At 37.0% G+C, this 17,526-nt stretch overlaps 1 long non-coding RNA gene across 1 annotated transcript in view; it reads left to right on the forward strand.

Annotated features, from left to right (window-relative positions):
- Positions 1-868: 868 nt before the first annotated feature.
- LOC150078839 (uncharacterized) overlaps positions 869-17,526 on the forward strand; it is a 31,892-nt gene continuing 15,234 nt past the window's right edge. The window contains exon 1 of the long non-coding RNA XR_016547535.1: positions 869-915. This is a non-coding gene — a long non-coding RNA (uncharacterized LOC150078839). The remainder of the gene's footprint in view (positions 916-17,526) is intronic.

Raw genomic sequence — 17,526 nt, forward strand, 5'->3', positions numbered from 1 at the left:
GAATCCATTCTTCTGTATGAGCATAAAGAATAGTAGAATGGCCTGTAATTATTTAAGCTTCTCTTTTTTTACAATATCTGATATAGTTTGTGTTTTCACACCGTATTGTTGACAGATATGGCAAAGAAGCTCAGAGCCTTGACTTTTCCAACAGATTTAATTTCTGCATAACACTTAGATGCACATGCTTTCGCTTTTTAGAGTTTGCTTTAGGGGTGAAGATGATACTGTGGGGTTATAATAAAGAAACAAGGCAAAATGAATACAATGATATGATAGTGAGCTTATCCATGAACAGACTGGAATACCTGCTTATGACTCATGAGTTCATTTTCCTCTATTTAATTAGCACACTCAGAATACATTCTGATTCAGTAATTTTTTTTTTTTTTTTGCCCATTAAATCTGAAGTCTGTTAAATCGAGGTCCATGAAATCAAGAGTTTACTGTAATTGGCTTTTTATGAATGTAACTTAATAATGAGAGTATATATATATCTTTAAAAGTCTTTTAGACTGTTAAATATAGAACCAAATTCATTATTATCAAGCAGAAATACATAAATATAATTGTATCATAGTGCTTCTATAGTTATTTGTTATGAATAATATGAGATAAAAGTCTAAAACCATTCAATAATTTGGCCCCTTAAAAAAGTTACTTGTTTATCTCAATTTAGCATTGTGGCAAATAGGCAATATCTTCATTTATTCTGTTAGAATGCCTTTTTTTTCTCCTCATCTTGCAAGAATAATATAGTCTTTAATCTTAAAAAAATCACATTTCACATATGTGACATCATCTCATTTAATATTACATCATGCCTTTTTATTTTGTTTAATGATTTATTTATTAATTTAGATCTGACTCTCAATTGAAATCTGGAACTTCAGCTGCATACCCTACCAGGAAAAAGTAAGTTGGCATTTTTTAAATGTAGAAGAGATTTGATTACTATAACATATCATATTTAATATTATTACCACCATCATTATCATCATTTAGTTGGACATTAAGTTCTTTGAGCAGTGAAACAAAGGAATTTGCTAAAAGGGATAAGAAATAAATTATTCTGCTGTATATAGCAACGTTAAGGCCCCATCTTGAGTACTGCATATAAGTTTGGAAGCCTCATTTTAGGAAGGATGTGAATCTGTTAGACTGGGTACAGAGAATAGCAACGAAATTACTAAGGGGGGAACAAAAGGGTACTCCCACTAAGAAAGACTTCAATTCCTCAAATTACAGCATCTGGAAACTTGCAGGGTGATCTGATTGAAGTATTTAAGGCTTTGAATGGATTGAATCCTTTCACTTGCTTAGACAACACACATAGGGGGATGTAAATTTAAATTGAAGAAGGATGATTCCAGGACAGATGTGTGGAAATTTCCTTTCAACCAGAGGGTAGTTTATTGTTGAAACAAACTCTGGTGTTGTGGAAATGGATAGTTTAAACACTTTTGTTGCTGGGTCTTCTGACAACCTTTTTTACTCAGGATTAAAATCCACAGGATGAAGTCAACCTGGATTGGAAAGGACACAGACATTTTTTGTGTTTTCTTCTCACTATGACAATTAATCAGTCTCTGGTAAAGGCTGTTTAACCAAGATATCTGGTTTTTACTTCTGTTAAATTGGAATAAAAAGTTCTAAAAGTAGGGTGGTTCCTCCTCCAAACGGATTAAAATTCAATGCCACATGTAAGAAAACAGTGAATGCATTAAATAAATTTAAGGAAGAATTTTTCAAATTATTAGAGGAGATAGACATGAAGTTGGAAGTGTTTTTGTTTTGTTTATTTTTATTTTATTTTATCTTGGCTTATACGCTATCAGCTTGCTTCCTTGCATCATTTGCCAGTACAGGCAACACATAAAGGGGGATGTAAAACACAGTATAACAGAGTAATTCTACAACACGATTGATAAATTGTGGCAATCCTCACACAACATGGTACTTATATAACACGGTTTCACTCTAACACAGTTAGAGAATTTTGGTAAATCTCACATAACGGTATTTTTGAGCTTTTGTGCAGAGGAAACCCTGCTATTATGTTGGACGTAATTTTTCAACATTTCCACTATTTTTGAATCCCCGCTGTTGACTCACTAGTAAAAAAAAAAAAAAAAAAAAAAACATTGAAATATCCCTGTATTTTATTTTGTTGAGAAATTCTCATGTTATGTTCTGTGCTATTGAACTTGTGGAAAAATATAGATTTCAAAGTTTTTTTATTACTATTGGATAGCACACCACGCCATCCAAACATTGAAGATTTGTTCCTACCACCACAGTTGTACTACGTTAATACAACTTCTTTCATTCAGCCATTAGATCAAGGCATTATAGCTACCTTTAAAACTCAATACATCTGAAAATCGTTACAGTGGATTTTGGAAGACATTGATTCCGTATCTATTGAAGTAATGGCGGCATGGAAACATTTCTTAATTGTGGACTGTATCAGAATCGTAGCTTTATTGCTGAAAGAAGTAAAACTGTCAACATTTGCATGTGGAAAAATGTATGGCCAGAGTCAGTTTATTCAGGAAATATGGTTGAAGCGGCAGAAATGGGAATCAGTGCAATAATAGAACTTACTACACTGGTAGGAGGGGAACGTTTTTGATGATATGACTACTACTGAAGCCATTATGGGTAGCACAGTTGATAAAATTGCCCTCCACTCCACACTGGGTGGAAAAGACCTGAGTTCGAATGCTGTTGATGACGGGAGGAATTTTTATGGGTCATTTTCACAATGTGTCTGAGTTAGTTGGGCTGAGGCGAGGATAGCATGATTTTTTCCTCCCGGAAATTTGGGTTTTTCATCCAGCAAGCCAGAAAATCGACCTCAGGACACATGCAATTTTATTGACAATATACATAGATTAACATGGCCTTAGTCACCTATGCTCCTAAAAAAATAAAAAAAATATGATTACTGAAGACGTTCAAGAATTAGTGGTAGAAAAAGAGACTGGCGAAGTGGATTTGGTGGAAATGGCAATGGAGGTAAAACCAAATCAATTCAGAGGATGATAGTGCAGATGAAAATTCTAGAAAATTCCAAATTTTACACTAAAAAGCATACGGGAAGGCATAAAGTTAGTCGAGCAATTAGAATCTTATTTTTTGAATGCAGATTCTTGAATGAAAGGAGCCCAAAGTTCAAAAGGGTGCTTCAAAAAATGCTTCATTTCATACAATGAAATTCACAAAGATTTATCAAGCAAAAGCAAACAAACCTAGATTACTGATTTTTTAAAGAGAGTAGAAGATACACGAAATCTAGAATGGTGTATTTTTGTTAGCTTTTGGAACGTAACACCCCCTTTTTGTACTTTTTCTTAGTCCTGTATAACACTGTTTCGCACAACATAACATTTTATAGGAACCTAACTACTGTTTTATATGAGGGATTGATTTTCCTTATCAGGCTTCATGAATCTTATTGTATACAAAACCCATGATTCTTTACTGACAACCATGTTTAGTTGTCTTTTCCAATGTTGCAGAGGCTATGGTGGTCAAAAATATTAATAAATAATTCATCTCAATATTTATTAATGTTCATGAATAATATAATTAATATTAATAAATTTATCTTAATATAAAATGTAATGTGGCAGTGCAGTGAATGTATGCCCTCCTACCCCCATGGATAAGGCATGAGATCAAATGCCCATTGCAGACTGGTGGATGTTAGGAAAACAGTGACTCTATTCAGAGAAGATACTGTTTACAGCACTATACTTAATAGAACACTTCACTGCATAAAACAGGTAGATTTAGTAACTAATGTTTCAGCTTCTCCTTTGTGTTCTTCTACCTACCCCTTGTGGCACCCAAAAAACACTAACAGGTAGACTCTGTACTGATCAAAAAATCAACAACAAACTGATACTTTTTTTTAAATAGAAGGCTAGTTTTATTTATTTTTTTATAACAGACATGTTTCCATGGTCAATGTCTGTCTAGGTCCATCCTAAGAATACTTTTATATTAATAACTTTAGATTATATCTTTTATTTTGAAAATCAAAAGCTGCAAAATATATTGGTGGTCCATATAAAATTTATTGAATTAAAAGTTGTCACATAGTGTCAAAAATGCTAAGAATTGCCACTTTGCTGGATGTAAAGTGATGGTTACATAGAAAATTAACTGTAATTAAATCAAAATAATTTTAGATTACATAGTATATACAGAGGAAAGACATCAGAAATGCATAAATGGGTAACTGGAGTCTACTTATGGACATGTGACCTGGGGGCCTGGAGCTATTGGATGTAGCATAGGCAAGTAGTGCTCTGGTGTATTGTTGTGCTGTGGTCTTTTTTAGGGAAAGCCTCTAGGAATAGTTTGGTCATCTGGAGTAAGTTGTAGGACACTGTAGAACAAGTATTCTGTTTCTTTTGAGGATAATCTTTAAAACTGAAGTCTGTGGTGGGGAAGGTATGGAAGAGAAACTGGAACTAGGAAGGAAGGATGGCTTTAGGATCAATGGATAGGGAAGTTTGAGGGAGGGTAGTTTCTGCAGTATGAGTTCTATAGGTTCCCCATATTTTATGTGAAACTGTAATATGGGGAACATTATTAATATCAATTAATTGATACTAGTAATTAGAATATGTTTATTTCCATTCAGAATTTACGTACTGAAGGGAATCTGACATTTCATGACATGTTCTTACCACTTATTAGTGATTATTGTTGTTGCTACTTCACCACTAGTAACTGATCCTTGAGGTTGTCACAGACATTCTCTCAGATATGCCAGACAAGCTGTACGTGCTACCTGGGAGTCTAAAACGCTGATGGAACTGATATTTGGGTGACACTCAAGTCAAGTGGACCCAAATTCGATGAAGTCCGGATGGTCTGTGACAGCCAAATCCTCTGCTTGCACCTTCACGATGGTGGGACTGTTAGTAATCCTGGGTATAACCTCCATGCACAAGTACATGGGGGGTGACCACCCAGGTGTGAACCAACATAAGCAGGGGTTGGTGCCCACACCTCATGGAGGAATGCCGTCCCTCTATGTTACCAGGCAGTACTAGGTGGTAGATGACTCTCATCACATGGTGCAATACCACCACTTTGCTTATTGGAGGCTTGAAGTGGTGGAACCCATGTTTAGTCTCTAGAGCTAAGTTCTGGTCAACCTTCCCCATCTCTTCCACCATGCAGTATGATTGATGACTTTTGAGGTTATGATGAACATCGTGACAAGATCCAATATTCCTTACATTTCAAGGGTACAGCTCTAAAATGGTGTTCTCAGGCCGGCCGCTAGTTAGTACACCGGACCGAACCTATTGGTAACTCTCTAGGAGGCTTCCGGATCAGCTAGTGTATAATCTGCTACCTCTACTCTGCCAGTTAGTGACTGGAGGGAGTCCGGTAGTGTGTATGCGGGGAGCATTGTCGAGGCCACGTTATGTCAAGGATCTGGGTATATTCTTACCATGTGTACGCCATATCCAAAAATTTCATTACTTCATACAGCATGTCCCTTCCCCCCATTTTTTCTTACTATTGAAAACACCATGAATTGTCAAACTAATAGAACAAACTTATATGCAAAAAGATCTAAACCTCCTAAACACTTCCTAGTTCATTTCACAAATATACGTGGTCTCAGTTCTAATCTCAATGATGTCCATTTCCGCTTACAGTCTGCCAAACCCCATGTACTTTTGATGACAGAATCGCAGTTATTGGTTGATTCAACTACTGCTCATCTCAGTTGCCCAAATTATTCACTGTATGATTCCTTTTGCCTCAAAGGTGGTACTTGTGCATATGTCTGTTCTGATATTCCTTGTCAGAGACTTGGTAATTTGGAATCTCCTCTGGCTTAAAATCTCTCTACCTCATTCTGTTAAATTCATGTGTTGTCTCTACTGTTCTCCCAACTCCACTAATCACTTGGGGCTCTTTGACTTCCTCTCTTTGCAACTTGACTTTCTCCAGTCCAACTTTTCTAACAGTGAGGTAATTTTCCTTGGTGATTTTAATGTTCACAATTCCAGCTGGCTTCCATTTTCTAGTCACACCGACCCGACTGGTCGAGATTCTGAGGCTTTTGCAATTACTAATGACCTTGCACAGATTGTTCATTTATCTAAAAAATACCGGACAATCCTAAACATACAGTCAACACGCTTGATCTTTTTCTGACAAACAACCCTTCTAAGTGCAAGGTCGAAGTGAGAGGTCCTTTAGGCACTTCAGGTCACAACTTGGTGATTGTTTCTTCTCCAATGGAGCCTTTATCTCATTGCTATTCCCAACCTCATGTTGTTTGGCATTACAAGAATGCAAAATGGGATTATCTCCGCAATTTTTTTTCTTCTTTTCCTTGGTAGGATTACTGTTTCAAAACTTCTGATGTCAACATTTCTCAAATCGTGTCAGTGAAATTATTCTTGCAGGAATGGAATCCTTTATCCCACAGTTCACTTTAAAATGTTGTCCTTTATCTAAACCTTGGTTTTCCAATAAATGTGCTAAGGCTGTTCAAGAGAAGAATGTTGCATATCGTAATTGGCTTGTTTCTAATTCTTCAGTTTCATTTTCTGCCTACACCAAAGCTCGCAACAATTGTAAAGCAGTTATTAATCGGTCCAAACTAGATTTTTAATAAGCCAAGAGTAGAAAACTTGCTTTTACCCTAATGGTAACCGAGCATTCTGGTCTCTTGCTGAAGGTATTGGCCGCAACTTTTTCCCATCTCTGCTCCCACCTCTGTCCAAACCAGATGGTTCTGTTGTCACTTCAGCCAAGGATAAAGCTGACCTGCTAGCATCCCATTTCTCTTTCAACTCATGTATTAATGATCTTGGTAAAACACCTCTCACCATTCTCAACACGCTCCATTCAATGCCTCCTGTGGTCTTCCGTCAAAAGGATGTCAGAAGGATTTTGATGAATCTTGATGCTAAGAAAGCTCCAGGTGCCAATGGTATTTCTCCACTTGTTCTCAAAACCTGTGCTCCTGAACTTACTGCTATTCTTTGCCACTTTTTTTCACTTTCTTATTCCAAAGGTGTTTTTCCTTCTGCTTGGAAATTTGCTCATATCCAGCCAGTTCCTAAAAAGGGTAACAATCCCTCCCATCCAATTATCATCCTATTGCAATTATTTCTGCTCTTTCTAAAGTAATGGAGAAATCAATTAACCGCCAACTTTTAAACTACCTAGAAACCTTCCGTCTGATCAACGATCGCCAGTATGAATTCTGTCAGTGTCGATCCACTGGTGATATTCTGGCTTATGTTACCCATTTATGGACTAATTCAATGGAAAGGTTTGGTGAAACACAAGTAGTTGCTCTTGACATCTCAAAGGCTTTCAGTCGTGTTTGGCATAAAGGTCTTCTAAACAAGCTTCCATCTTATGGTTTGCCAACTGTTTTTAGTAATTGGTTATCCAGTTTTCTCTCTGATCGCTCACTGAGGTTGATGGTAGATGGCTCTCTGTCTTCTAACTTCTCCAGTAATGCCGGTGTCCCCAAGGTTCAGTTCTTTCCCCCACTCTTTTCCTCTTGTATATTAATGACCTTCTTCCATTGCCTGGAAATCTTATCCATTGTGTTGCCGATGATTGCACATTGCATTCCACTTTCCATTTTGAGAAACCTTGCTCTGCTCAATCAGCTTCAACTTCTCGAAAATTTGCTACCAATTCCTTAAATGCCGATCTTCAGGTAATTCTCCAGTGGGGCAAAGACAACTTAGTTGATTTCAACCCTTCTAAAACTCAGTCTTGTCTTAAATCTCGCAAAAAGGATTCTTCTGCTCCTATTCTTATCTTTGGTGACACTTTGATTTCTAGGCAAAATGATATATCTCTTTTTGGGATTACCCTGACTTCTAATCTCTCTTGGCACAAGCACATTATAAATATTGCTTCCTCTGCATCTAGAAAACTTGGTTTTCTCTTTCGCTCTTGGCGTTACTTTTCTTCCAAACAGCTGCTCACTCTGTATAAATCGCAAATCCGCCCTGCCATGGAATATTGTTCCCACATCTAGGGTGGTGACCCCAAAACCTCTCTCAGGCTTCTTGATTCCATTCAGAAGAGGGCAGTTAGGTTAATTTATGATTCATCTCTAACAGATTCTCTCCACTCGCTGTCTCATAGACGTACTGTTTCTGCTGCATGCCTCTTCTACAGATACTTCCATGGGCACTGTTCTTCTGAATTGGCTTCTATAATTCCCGTTCTCTCTTTCAAAACAGTCCGAACCCAGTGCAGCCTCCAGCCAACATCCATTTACTGTCCAACTTCAAACTCACAGAACCAACTTTTCATCTTCCTCGTTTATTCATTGAACTGCCGTTTTCTGGAACAACCTTCCTTCCTTCATACGTCTTTCCTGATAATTACAGTCTACAGAAGTTCAAGTCCAATGTCAACAAATATCTTCTTTCGTCTTCTCAACCTCCAACCCAGGGGTGGGAAACAGCCGGCCCGCGGGCCACATCCGGCCCGCGACGATGTTGAATCCGGCCCCCGCGGTAAATGCATAAATATAGAAAATCCATACCTGACTACATCGCCGTAAACGTTCTGCTTAATTCGGTTCAATCGGGAATCGCGGCCAGTACAACAGTAACCAAGTGATTCTACGCAGCGTCAAAGAGTTATTTCCTAATTATTATTGTAGCATCGATCGAACGAAGTTCCTTTGGGTTTGACTTCTTATTGAAAAAAATAATATTGGTGCGAGATATTTTATGTTTTATGCCTTTTCTAATTATTACAATTTTTAATTTCATATAATTTATAGCCCATAAAATGAGCCAATTAAAAAAAAAAGAAAAATTGATGCCGAATGCCGCATTTTCAATGATAATTGGACATTCAGATATTTTTTTTAAAAATACATTAATAATTTGGTAATTCAAGTAATATAATATTTTTTAGATTCTGATTTTTTTTATTAAATCGTTCAATCTATTCCGGCCCGCATCATGATGCGAAAATTTCATTCGGCCCGCGTCATGATACAAAAATTTCATTCGGCCCGCTGACGAAAAAAGTTGCCCACGCCTGCTCCAACCCAAGCACGGTACTAAGTACTATAGGTTCTGATACCTCTCGTGTTTGGGGTTTACATAAAAAAAAAAAAAAAAAAAACAACCATCACATGGATTTTCTCATCCATGACAAAGGACAGCAATCACTGATGAAGTAGTAAAGATATACCACAAAGCATCTGATTCTCTTCTGTATGTATATAATTTTAAACTGGAAAAAAACAGATATTCTGACATGGGTCAAAATGCTTTATTGCTATTTTGACAAATTTACATTACCTATACACCATGACACCCAATGTTTGACTGTTATGGTTTGTTTGAACAGGTTTAGCTGGCAATAAGGGAAGTAGTTAATCCTCTATGTTTCTGTTGCATTGGCTGTGCAATCCGGACTGAATTTAAAATGCCTCAATGATTTGCTTTCTTTATAAAATATAATACTGAAGTAAGATTGTATAATTATAGTAAAATTAAGAATATTTGTGCTATATTAATAGTATAAAATATCCAATTTACAGATATATTCATAAAAAATGGGAAAAATACAAACTGATTAAAATTGCAGTAAAGAAGGGTCATATAATATTTATTGCTTTCATCTGCTGAATAAATGTAGTATACAACATCTGCTCAGAAATATCCAGAGTGATATGATATAGTCACAAAAAGCATACTTATGAAGTGAGCAGCTTAATCCCCTTCAATACAGTGTCCTTCTGATGTGACTCATTTAACCCAGTGATTTTCCCACCTTGGAAGCACTTCTGGAAAGCTGATCTTGAAATTTGCTTAATGCCGAGCTATTCTATTACTTTTTATTGTTTGTATATTGTAAAGTCAGTGTCGTTTCAGGTTTTTTTCAGTCTAGGAAACAAAAAAGTCTACTCCTATATCACTTGAATACAGGAGTTGCTGGACTTCAGTGATTCCATGTTTAACCAAAAAAACTGTACAAAAAGCAACATAGTGATAGTATATTATCACTGTCACTATGATCATTTCATCTGCTAATTTCACGATGTTACATGTTTTTTCATGATAGTCTTATATGTAAAGGCCACACTGGTCTATGGGGTCTCACAATTGATATTATCTTGGGATTACTACTCACCTTGGGATTATTTTAATGACTTTTTCTCCTTATGGTTTTTTCACCTTGTGATGGGTACTAATATTAAGTGCGTGGGGTGGTTGGTTGAATGTGATTACTGTAATTATTATTACTGTTGGTCAAGAACTGTTTGACTATTCTACAAGTGTTCAGGATTGCAGCTTTTTGGAGTTCCACTTGAGTATTCTCTGGGAGGCCTGTTGCTGCTAGGAACAGGATGGAAGCTCTTTGGCACCATGCTGATGGTTGATGCATTGATCAGGTTGGTCATTACTTGTTCCATATGCCATATTTCTTTGACTTCCTCTCTTATGTCTATGTACTTCCCAATCTTTTCCCCTGATAGCACAAATATGCAGCTATTTGCTTCTCATTGATGAGTATTATGTATGGTCTGTTGTGCGAGACATCTTGTCCATTATTATGGGATGGTCCCAGAGTAGTTTGTGAGCCAGAGATCTCTAGTATGGCCTGGGGTCTCTAGTATGATATACTAGAGATCTCTAGTATGGCCTGGGGTCTCTAGTATGATATACTAGAGATCTCTAGTATGGCCATATTACCGTGCTTGTAATATGGTATACTTACTTTGATCAGCCAACTAGTATTTTTACACTAGCTTCTGATGTATTATCCTCGTGACCTGGTCATATATATATGAGTGTACTCTATCTGGGTGATCATTCTGCATCCCACAGTGATGTGCTTAATTGTTTCTGGGGCCTGGTGGCATTGTTTACCTGTGTCATCTATTCGGAAAACAGCTGGAGTTGTGAACATTAAAATCAACAAAGAAAATTACCTCACTGTTAGGAAAGTTAGATTGGAGGTCAAGTTTCAAAGAGTTCCAAATGATTAGTGGATTTGGGAGAACGATGGAGGAGACAGATGAATTTAACAGAAATAGGATAGAGATTTAAGCCAGAGAAGATTGAAAAGAGGATATTCCAAATTGCTAAGCCTCTAACAGGGAATATCAAAATGAACATATGCACAGGTACCACCTTTAAAGCATAAGGAATCATATAGAAAATAATTAGGACAACTGAGATGAGCAGTGGTTGAATCAACCGATTACAGGAACTCCCTGACTTACATAATACTCGACTTATGGAAATTCGACTTTATGTAAGTTTTTGCCGGACAGTGCAAACTTAAAAAAATCATGGAAATGTATTTTGCATCCCTTAGCAATAAATGGAGGTATTGTAATGTGAACCCAATAACACATTGTTCTTTTTTTTCTTTTTTTTTTTTTGTAATTCGTTCCAAGTCTTTGGAAGTTGAAAATTTTACTATATTACTAAGCTATTTTCTAAAAGGTAGTAGTAGTAGTGGCATGTGATGCAAGAAAGCAAATGTATGAGCTTATGCAGCATCAGCCAAAAAAAAAAAAACCACACCATTCCCTCCAAATGTCTGTCCAGTTCCTCCTTAAATTTATTTAACCTATCAACTTCCACAATGACAGGTGGAAGTTTGTTCCAGAAATTAACCACCCGCTGGCTAAAAGCAAATTTCTGCACATCTGTTCTACATCTCTACTTCCTCGATTTCAATTTATGCCCCCTTAGGCTCATAATCTGAACAAGTGGAAGAATCCCATCAGAATTCAGCGTGCTCAGCCCATTCAAGGCCTTATACACTTCAATCAGATCACCTCGCAGGTGCCTAGTCTCCAGGCGCTGCAGATTGCACCGGATTGAACATACATTGCCAGAGAGGAAAAGACAATGCCAGATTTCAAGACTTCGAAAGATAGGACCACACTCTTGCTTGGGGCTAATGCAGCAGGAGATTACAGATTAAAACCACTGCTTGTGTACCATTCTGGAAATCCTTGTGCATTTTAGGGCATCAATAAAGCCACCCTGCCCGTGCATTTCCAATCGAACCAGAGAGCATGGCTAACAGTATCTCTCTTTGAGGATTGGTTTAAATGCTGCTTCATTCCCGAGGTTGAAAAATATTGTAAAGACAATGGCGTTCCTTTCAAGATTTTGCTTCTATTAGATAATGCTCCTAGACATCCTACGCATCTAGATGATTTCAATTCGAATGTGAGAGTTATATTTATACCATCAAACACGACTTTACTCGTCCAATCTAGGGATCAGGGCGTTATTTCAAATTTAAAAGCATACTATTTACGCACAACATTTGCTCAGGCATTGTCTGCAGTAGATGATGAGAAAAATTTTACGTTAAGAGACTTTTGGAAATCTTACGATATTTACCAAGCCATCTTAAACATTAATAAGGCCTGGGAGGAAATTACTAAAGGTTGTTTAAATGGCGCGTGGAAGAAAATATGCCTACGGCATGTAAAAGGCTTCGAAGGGTTTGAAAAAGGCGAATCATACGAAGAGTTTACAGATAAGGTTGTAAAGGTTGTAGAGCTACTTCAGTTGGAGGTTGATGCCAAAGATGTGGAGGAGTTAATAGAGGAAGAAGAGAAGGATTATTTAACGAAGAATTTATTGACTTGCAGGCAGCGATAGTGAAAGAAGAAAATGCTGACGAAGCTCAAGATTATTATTATTATTATTATTAGCCATATGGTGCAAGGAAGCCTGAGGCTTATGCTGCACCAGCCAAAAAAAAATTTCTGAATTACCCAGAGAGATAAGAGAGAGAGAGAGTCAGAAGTAAAAAGGAATCCAGCTCTGGACCCTGGGTGTGCCATGCCCATACTCACCAGATGTGAGCCCCTGGGGATAAACCAAATGAGGAGCCGAGACTTTTCATCACCAGAGATGGCAAAGGCATTTTGTGAAATTGCATCGGCAATGGCGAGGTTTGAGAAGATGGATCCTGACAGTGAACGATCCTTAAAAGTTAAGAGGGGTGAATGATATACATTTGTACATACTTGCTACAAAGAAATCTACAATGAAAAGAAAAAAGCCACTGTCCAGTCATCCAGTAATATATTCTTTCGTAAGGTTGATTGGCCCATCCCTTCTAAATCTCCACAGCCCTCAACCTCAGCAGTGGCGTACTTATCAGCTGAAGATGTCGATTCTGGCAACAATATCTCAAGAGGCAAAACTTACTGTCATTATGCCTGCATTCTCTCTTTTTTCGTAATTTTATAATTTTGAAATTTTTTTAAATTGCATGCTTTTGTAATTTTTCCTGCACATGAGATAAAAAATTGAATAAATACAATAAATAATTCTATTTACATGTTTGACGAACATTTCTTTTTTGATTCAATCAATTCAGCGAGCACAGTTGTAAGTGCTGCACAAGCAGGGGGGAAATTCTGATTTGCGTAATGTTCTGCGGAACGCAACTCTTACATAAATCAAGGAGTTCCTGTATTGAGATTTTGTCAGGAAATGGACATCATTGAGATTTGAACTGAGACCCCATATATATTGGTGAAATGAATGAGGAAGTATTTGGGAGGTTTATATCTTTTTGCAGGTAAGTTTATTCTATTGGTTTGACTATTCGTGATTATTTAGTAATAAGAAAAGGTGGGGAGGACATGTATGAAATAATGAAATTTTTGGATATGGTATGCACATGGCAGGAATATACCTAGCTCTTTGACATAACATGGCCTCAACAATGGCCCCCCTCCCGCATACACGCTACTTGTATATGTCGGAGGGGGGGGCATATCTACCTCACTGAGATCTAGCAGGTGCCTAGTTTCTAGACACTAGTTTTCAGAACTGAAGTCATTCTTGGTAAGAAAATCCAGGAAATATCCCTCACAAATCTTGTTGCTCTTTTCTGAGCCCATTCCAACAGATCTGTATCCTAAAATGAGTCTTCCAGACCTGTATTCAGTACTCAAGCTGTGGCCTAACCATTGCCTTGTACAATAGGATAATCACCTCCTTATCCCTGCTGACAAAATTCCTGTATATATATCACTGACAAAACTCCACAGGCTGCCCTAGAAGCCCATCTGCACTGTTTAGAGAACTTTGCCTGACTGCACAATTATCCCATTTTTTTTTGTTCTCCACTATCCCGAAAGTGACGCAACACAGTGAGTATGTTATTCTGGAATTACTGCTACTCATATGCAGTACCTTGCATATGGATAGGACAAGGAGACAATTGCAAGGACAAGGAGAGAGCATGTGATGTCATCTAACCATATAGCTGCTAACTCTCTGTGTTTATAATGGATCGCTTTGACTTGATTCCTCCTTATCACCATTGTTATATAATTGGTGCCATAGAGTTTCTCTATTTTTTTGAAAAAACAGTTTTTTTCTGTGTTTTTCTCTACACAAAAATAGTAAAACTACATTAAAATCAGAACTTTTAAGAAATTCTGTGAATTGCTTTTATTTTCATTAATGAATATGGCCATGATAAACACCTGAGAATAGTTTGCTGTTATTGTTCAGTAAACTATATAAAAAAAGCAAACTTTATTTTGCAGATTTTCATTTCCAATGCAATGCATACATTACAGCCTAGGATACATTACACCCTCTCTTAATTTAGAATGCACCAAAGATTAATAAAAGAACTTAAAAGTTTATCAGAAATTAATATCATTAAATAATTATTTTGAAAGAAACAATATTACAGGTTTTCAACTTATCTAACTCACACTGATGATAGAGTTTAGAAATAAAGCCAAAACATTGTCTCCTCTGTTAGTAAAGCCAGCCTTCTCACATTGCTGATAGAGTTTAGAAATAGAAGCCAAAACATTGCCCTTCTCAGTTAGTAAAACCAGCCTTCCTTGTTGATAAAAATCACAAAAACAATGGGAAACAAATGCTGAGATAGTATGTAATGAATATCAAAACATGATGTGGTAAACTGCAGTAATCTGTTTCATATATGTGGTTTAAAAAAAAAAGGGGGAGGGGGAAAGTGTTTGTGTAGTTCCACAAACATTGTTCCATTGAGGCTATTTGTGTGATAATATAATCTGATATAGCATTACAACTTCAAATATTTAATACTCTCATTGTAGAAGCTCTCTGACTTTATGAATAAATTTGATAAATTATGGATTTAGTTTGGCAGCCTTTCTGTCAGCTGACTTTCTGTCATGAATTCCTAATGTTAAAGAGTTTCCTGATGGCATTTGATAGCTATCAACTGCTGTCAGGAAACACTTTGGTTTAGCTCTGTTTGAAGCCAGCAGACTATAGTCTGCTGGCTTCAAACAGAATTCATAGATAGCAAGTTGCCCAACTGAGTTTTTAGAAGTGTTAACTTAATACAGGAACTCCCCGACTTACGTAATACTCGACTTATGCAAATTCGACTTTATGTAAGTTTTTGCGGCAGGTGCAAACTGAAAAAAAAATATGGAAACATATTTTGCATCCCATTGGAATAAATGGAGGTATCGTGAAAATATCGTAATGTGAACCCAATAACCATTTTTTTTTTTTTTTTTTTTTTGGTAATTTGTTCCAAGACCTCGGAAGTTGAAATATTCGCTGTATAACTTAAGCATCTCTCTAAAAGGTCATTTTTTTTAATGGAAATTGCACTGCACTTTCATTGTTATCATATGTTCCGTTATAAGAATCGATTTTTGAATGCCTTTGTGATATTTTTCTAAAACACATTTCTGGGGGGGTAACTACCATAAAGCAATAAAAACAATTTGCACTTTCTGGTTTATTGGGCTTTTCTGTTAGTGCAATCTATTATAAGTGGGTAGTAAACTCGATCTTATTGCATTTGCGATAATCCCGATAACTGGAATTGTTTGGGTTTTTATGTTATGGTATTATGGTGAAATGTGTCCCCTTCACTGAAATCTTCAATCATATAAAGCACAATTTTCAGAAACTTCTCTTCATTCCTATTTATGTATTACAATGATGAAGGGAAAGGGACCAATGGAAAGTGCAAGTGCTGGCAGTGCTAGGAAACGGAACAAAATTGATTTTGAAATGAAGATGAAAATGAAGATAAGAAGTACAAAGCAGGACAAAGTTTGTCATCTGTTGCAAGGGAATTAGGTCTTGCTGCTTCAACAGTGAATACTATTTTAAAGGACAGTGCACGTATAAAAGAACATGTCAAAGGATCAACATGCTTAAGATCAACAGTGATCACAAAACAGCGTTCAGGTGCTATATCAAAGATTAATAATATGGATGCAAAATCAGATTCAGAAGTAAGTGCCCCTGAATCCAATGGCCATTCAAGCAAAAGCAAGAAGTATTTATGAAGATATTAAGGATAAGTACGGTGAACCCCATGCCAAGTTCGTGGCAAGCAATGGGTGGTTTAATAGGTTCAAGCATTGCACTGATTTCCAAAACATTAAAGTATGCAGGAAGTCGCCATTACCAATTCTGCAGCTGCAGAGAAATTTTGTGATTTTTGGGAAAAATTATTGTTGAAGGCGGCTATTCAAAGCAGCAAATTTTTAACATTGACGAGACTGCTCTGTATTGGAAAAAAATTGAACATACATTACCAAAGAGGAAAAGACAGTGCCAGGTTTCAAGGCTTCAAAAGATAAGGGCCATGTGTGGGGCTAATGAAGCAGGAGATCACAGATTAATACCACTGCTTGTGTACCATCCTTGTGCATTTAAGGGCATCAATAAAACCACCCTACCCGTGCATTTCCGATTGAACCAGAGAGCATGGATAACAATATCTCTCTTTGAGGATTGGTTTAAATGCTGCTTCATTCCTGAGGTTGAAAAATATTGTAAAGACAGCGACGTTCCCTTCAAGATTTTGCTTCTATTAGATAATGCTCCTGGACATCATACACATCTAAATGATTTCAATTTGAATGTGAGAGTCATATTTCTACCTCCAAACACAACTTCGCTAGGTGCCTCCTTAGCCAGGTGGACAGGAGCAGCAGTGCATAGCACACGCTTCTTGATTAGACCGGGGTTCGAGCCCACGACCACTAAATATGGAGGATGTGGAAAGGTCAAGGAATGACCACCGCATATCCCCCGAGCAATATGGCCTTAGTTGCTAATGCTCCTAAAAACCAAATAACAAAATTACAACTTCGCTAATCCAACCTATGGATCATGGTGTTATTTCAGATTTAAAAGCATACTATTTACGCACAACATTGCTCAGGCATTGTGTGCAGTAGACGGTGAGAAAAATTTTACATTAAGAGACTTGGAAATCTTACAATATTTACCACGCCATCGTAAACATTAATAAGGCCTGGGTGGAAATTACTAAAAGTTGTTTAACATGTTTACTGCCGACTACGAGTTAATTCATATTTGGCGAGGTTTGAGAAGATATATCCTGACAGCAATCGATTCTTAAAAGTTAACAGAGGGGTGAATGATATGCTTGCTTGCTACAAAAAAATCTACGATGAAAAGAAAAAAGCTATCGTCCAGTCATCCATTAATATGT

Source organism: Mastigoproctus giganteus, chromosome 10 (assembly GCF_048544385.1).
Source record: "Mastigoproctus giganteus isolate SK-2022 chromosome 10, ASM4854438v1, whole genome shotgun sequence".
Taxonomy (NCBI): domain Eukaryota; kingdom Metazoa; phylum Arthropoda; class Arachnida; order Uropygi; family Thelyphonidae; genus Mastigoproctus; species Mastigoproctus giganteus.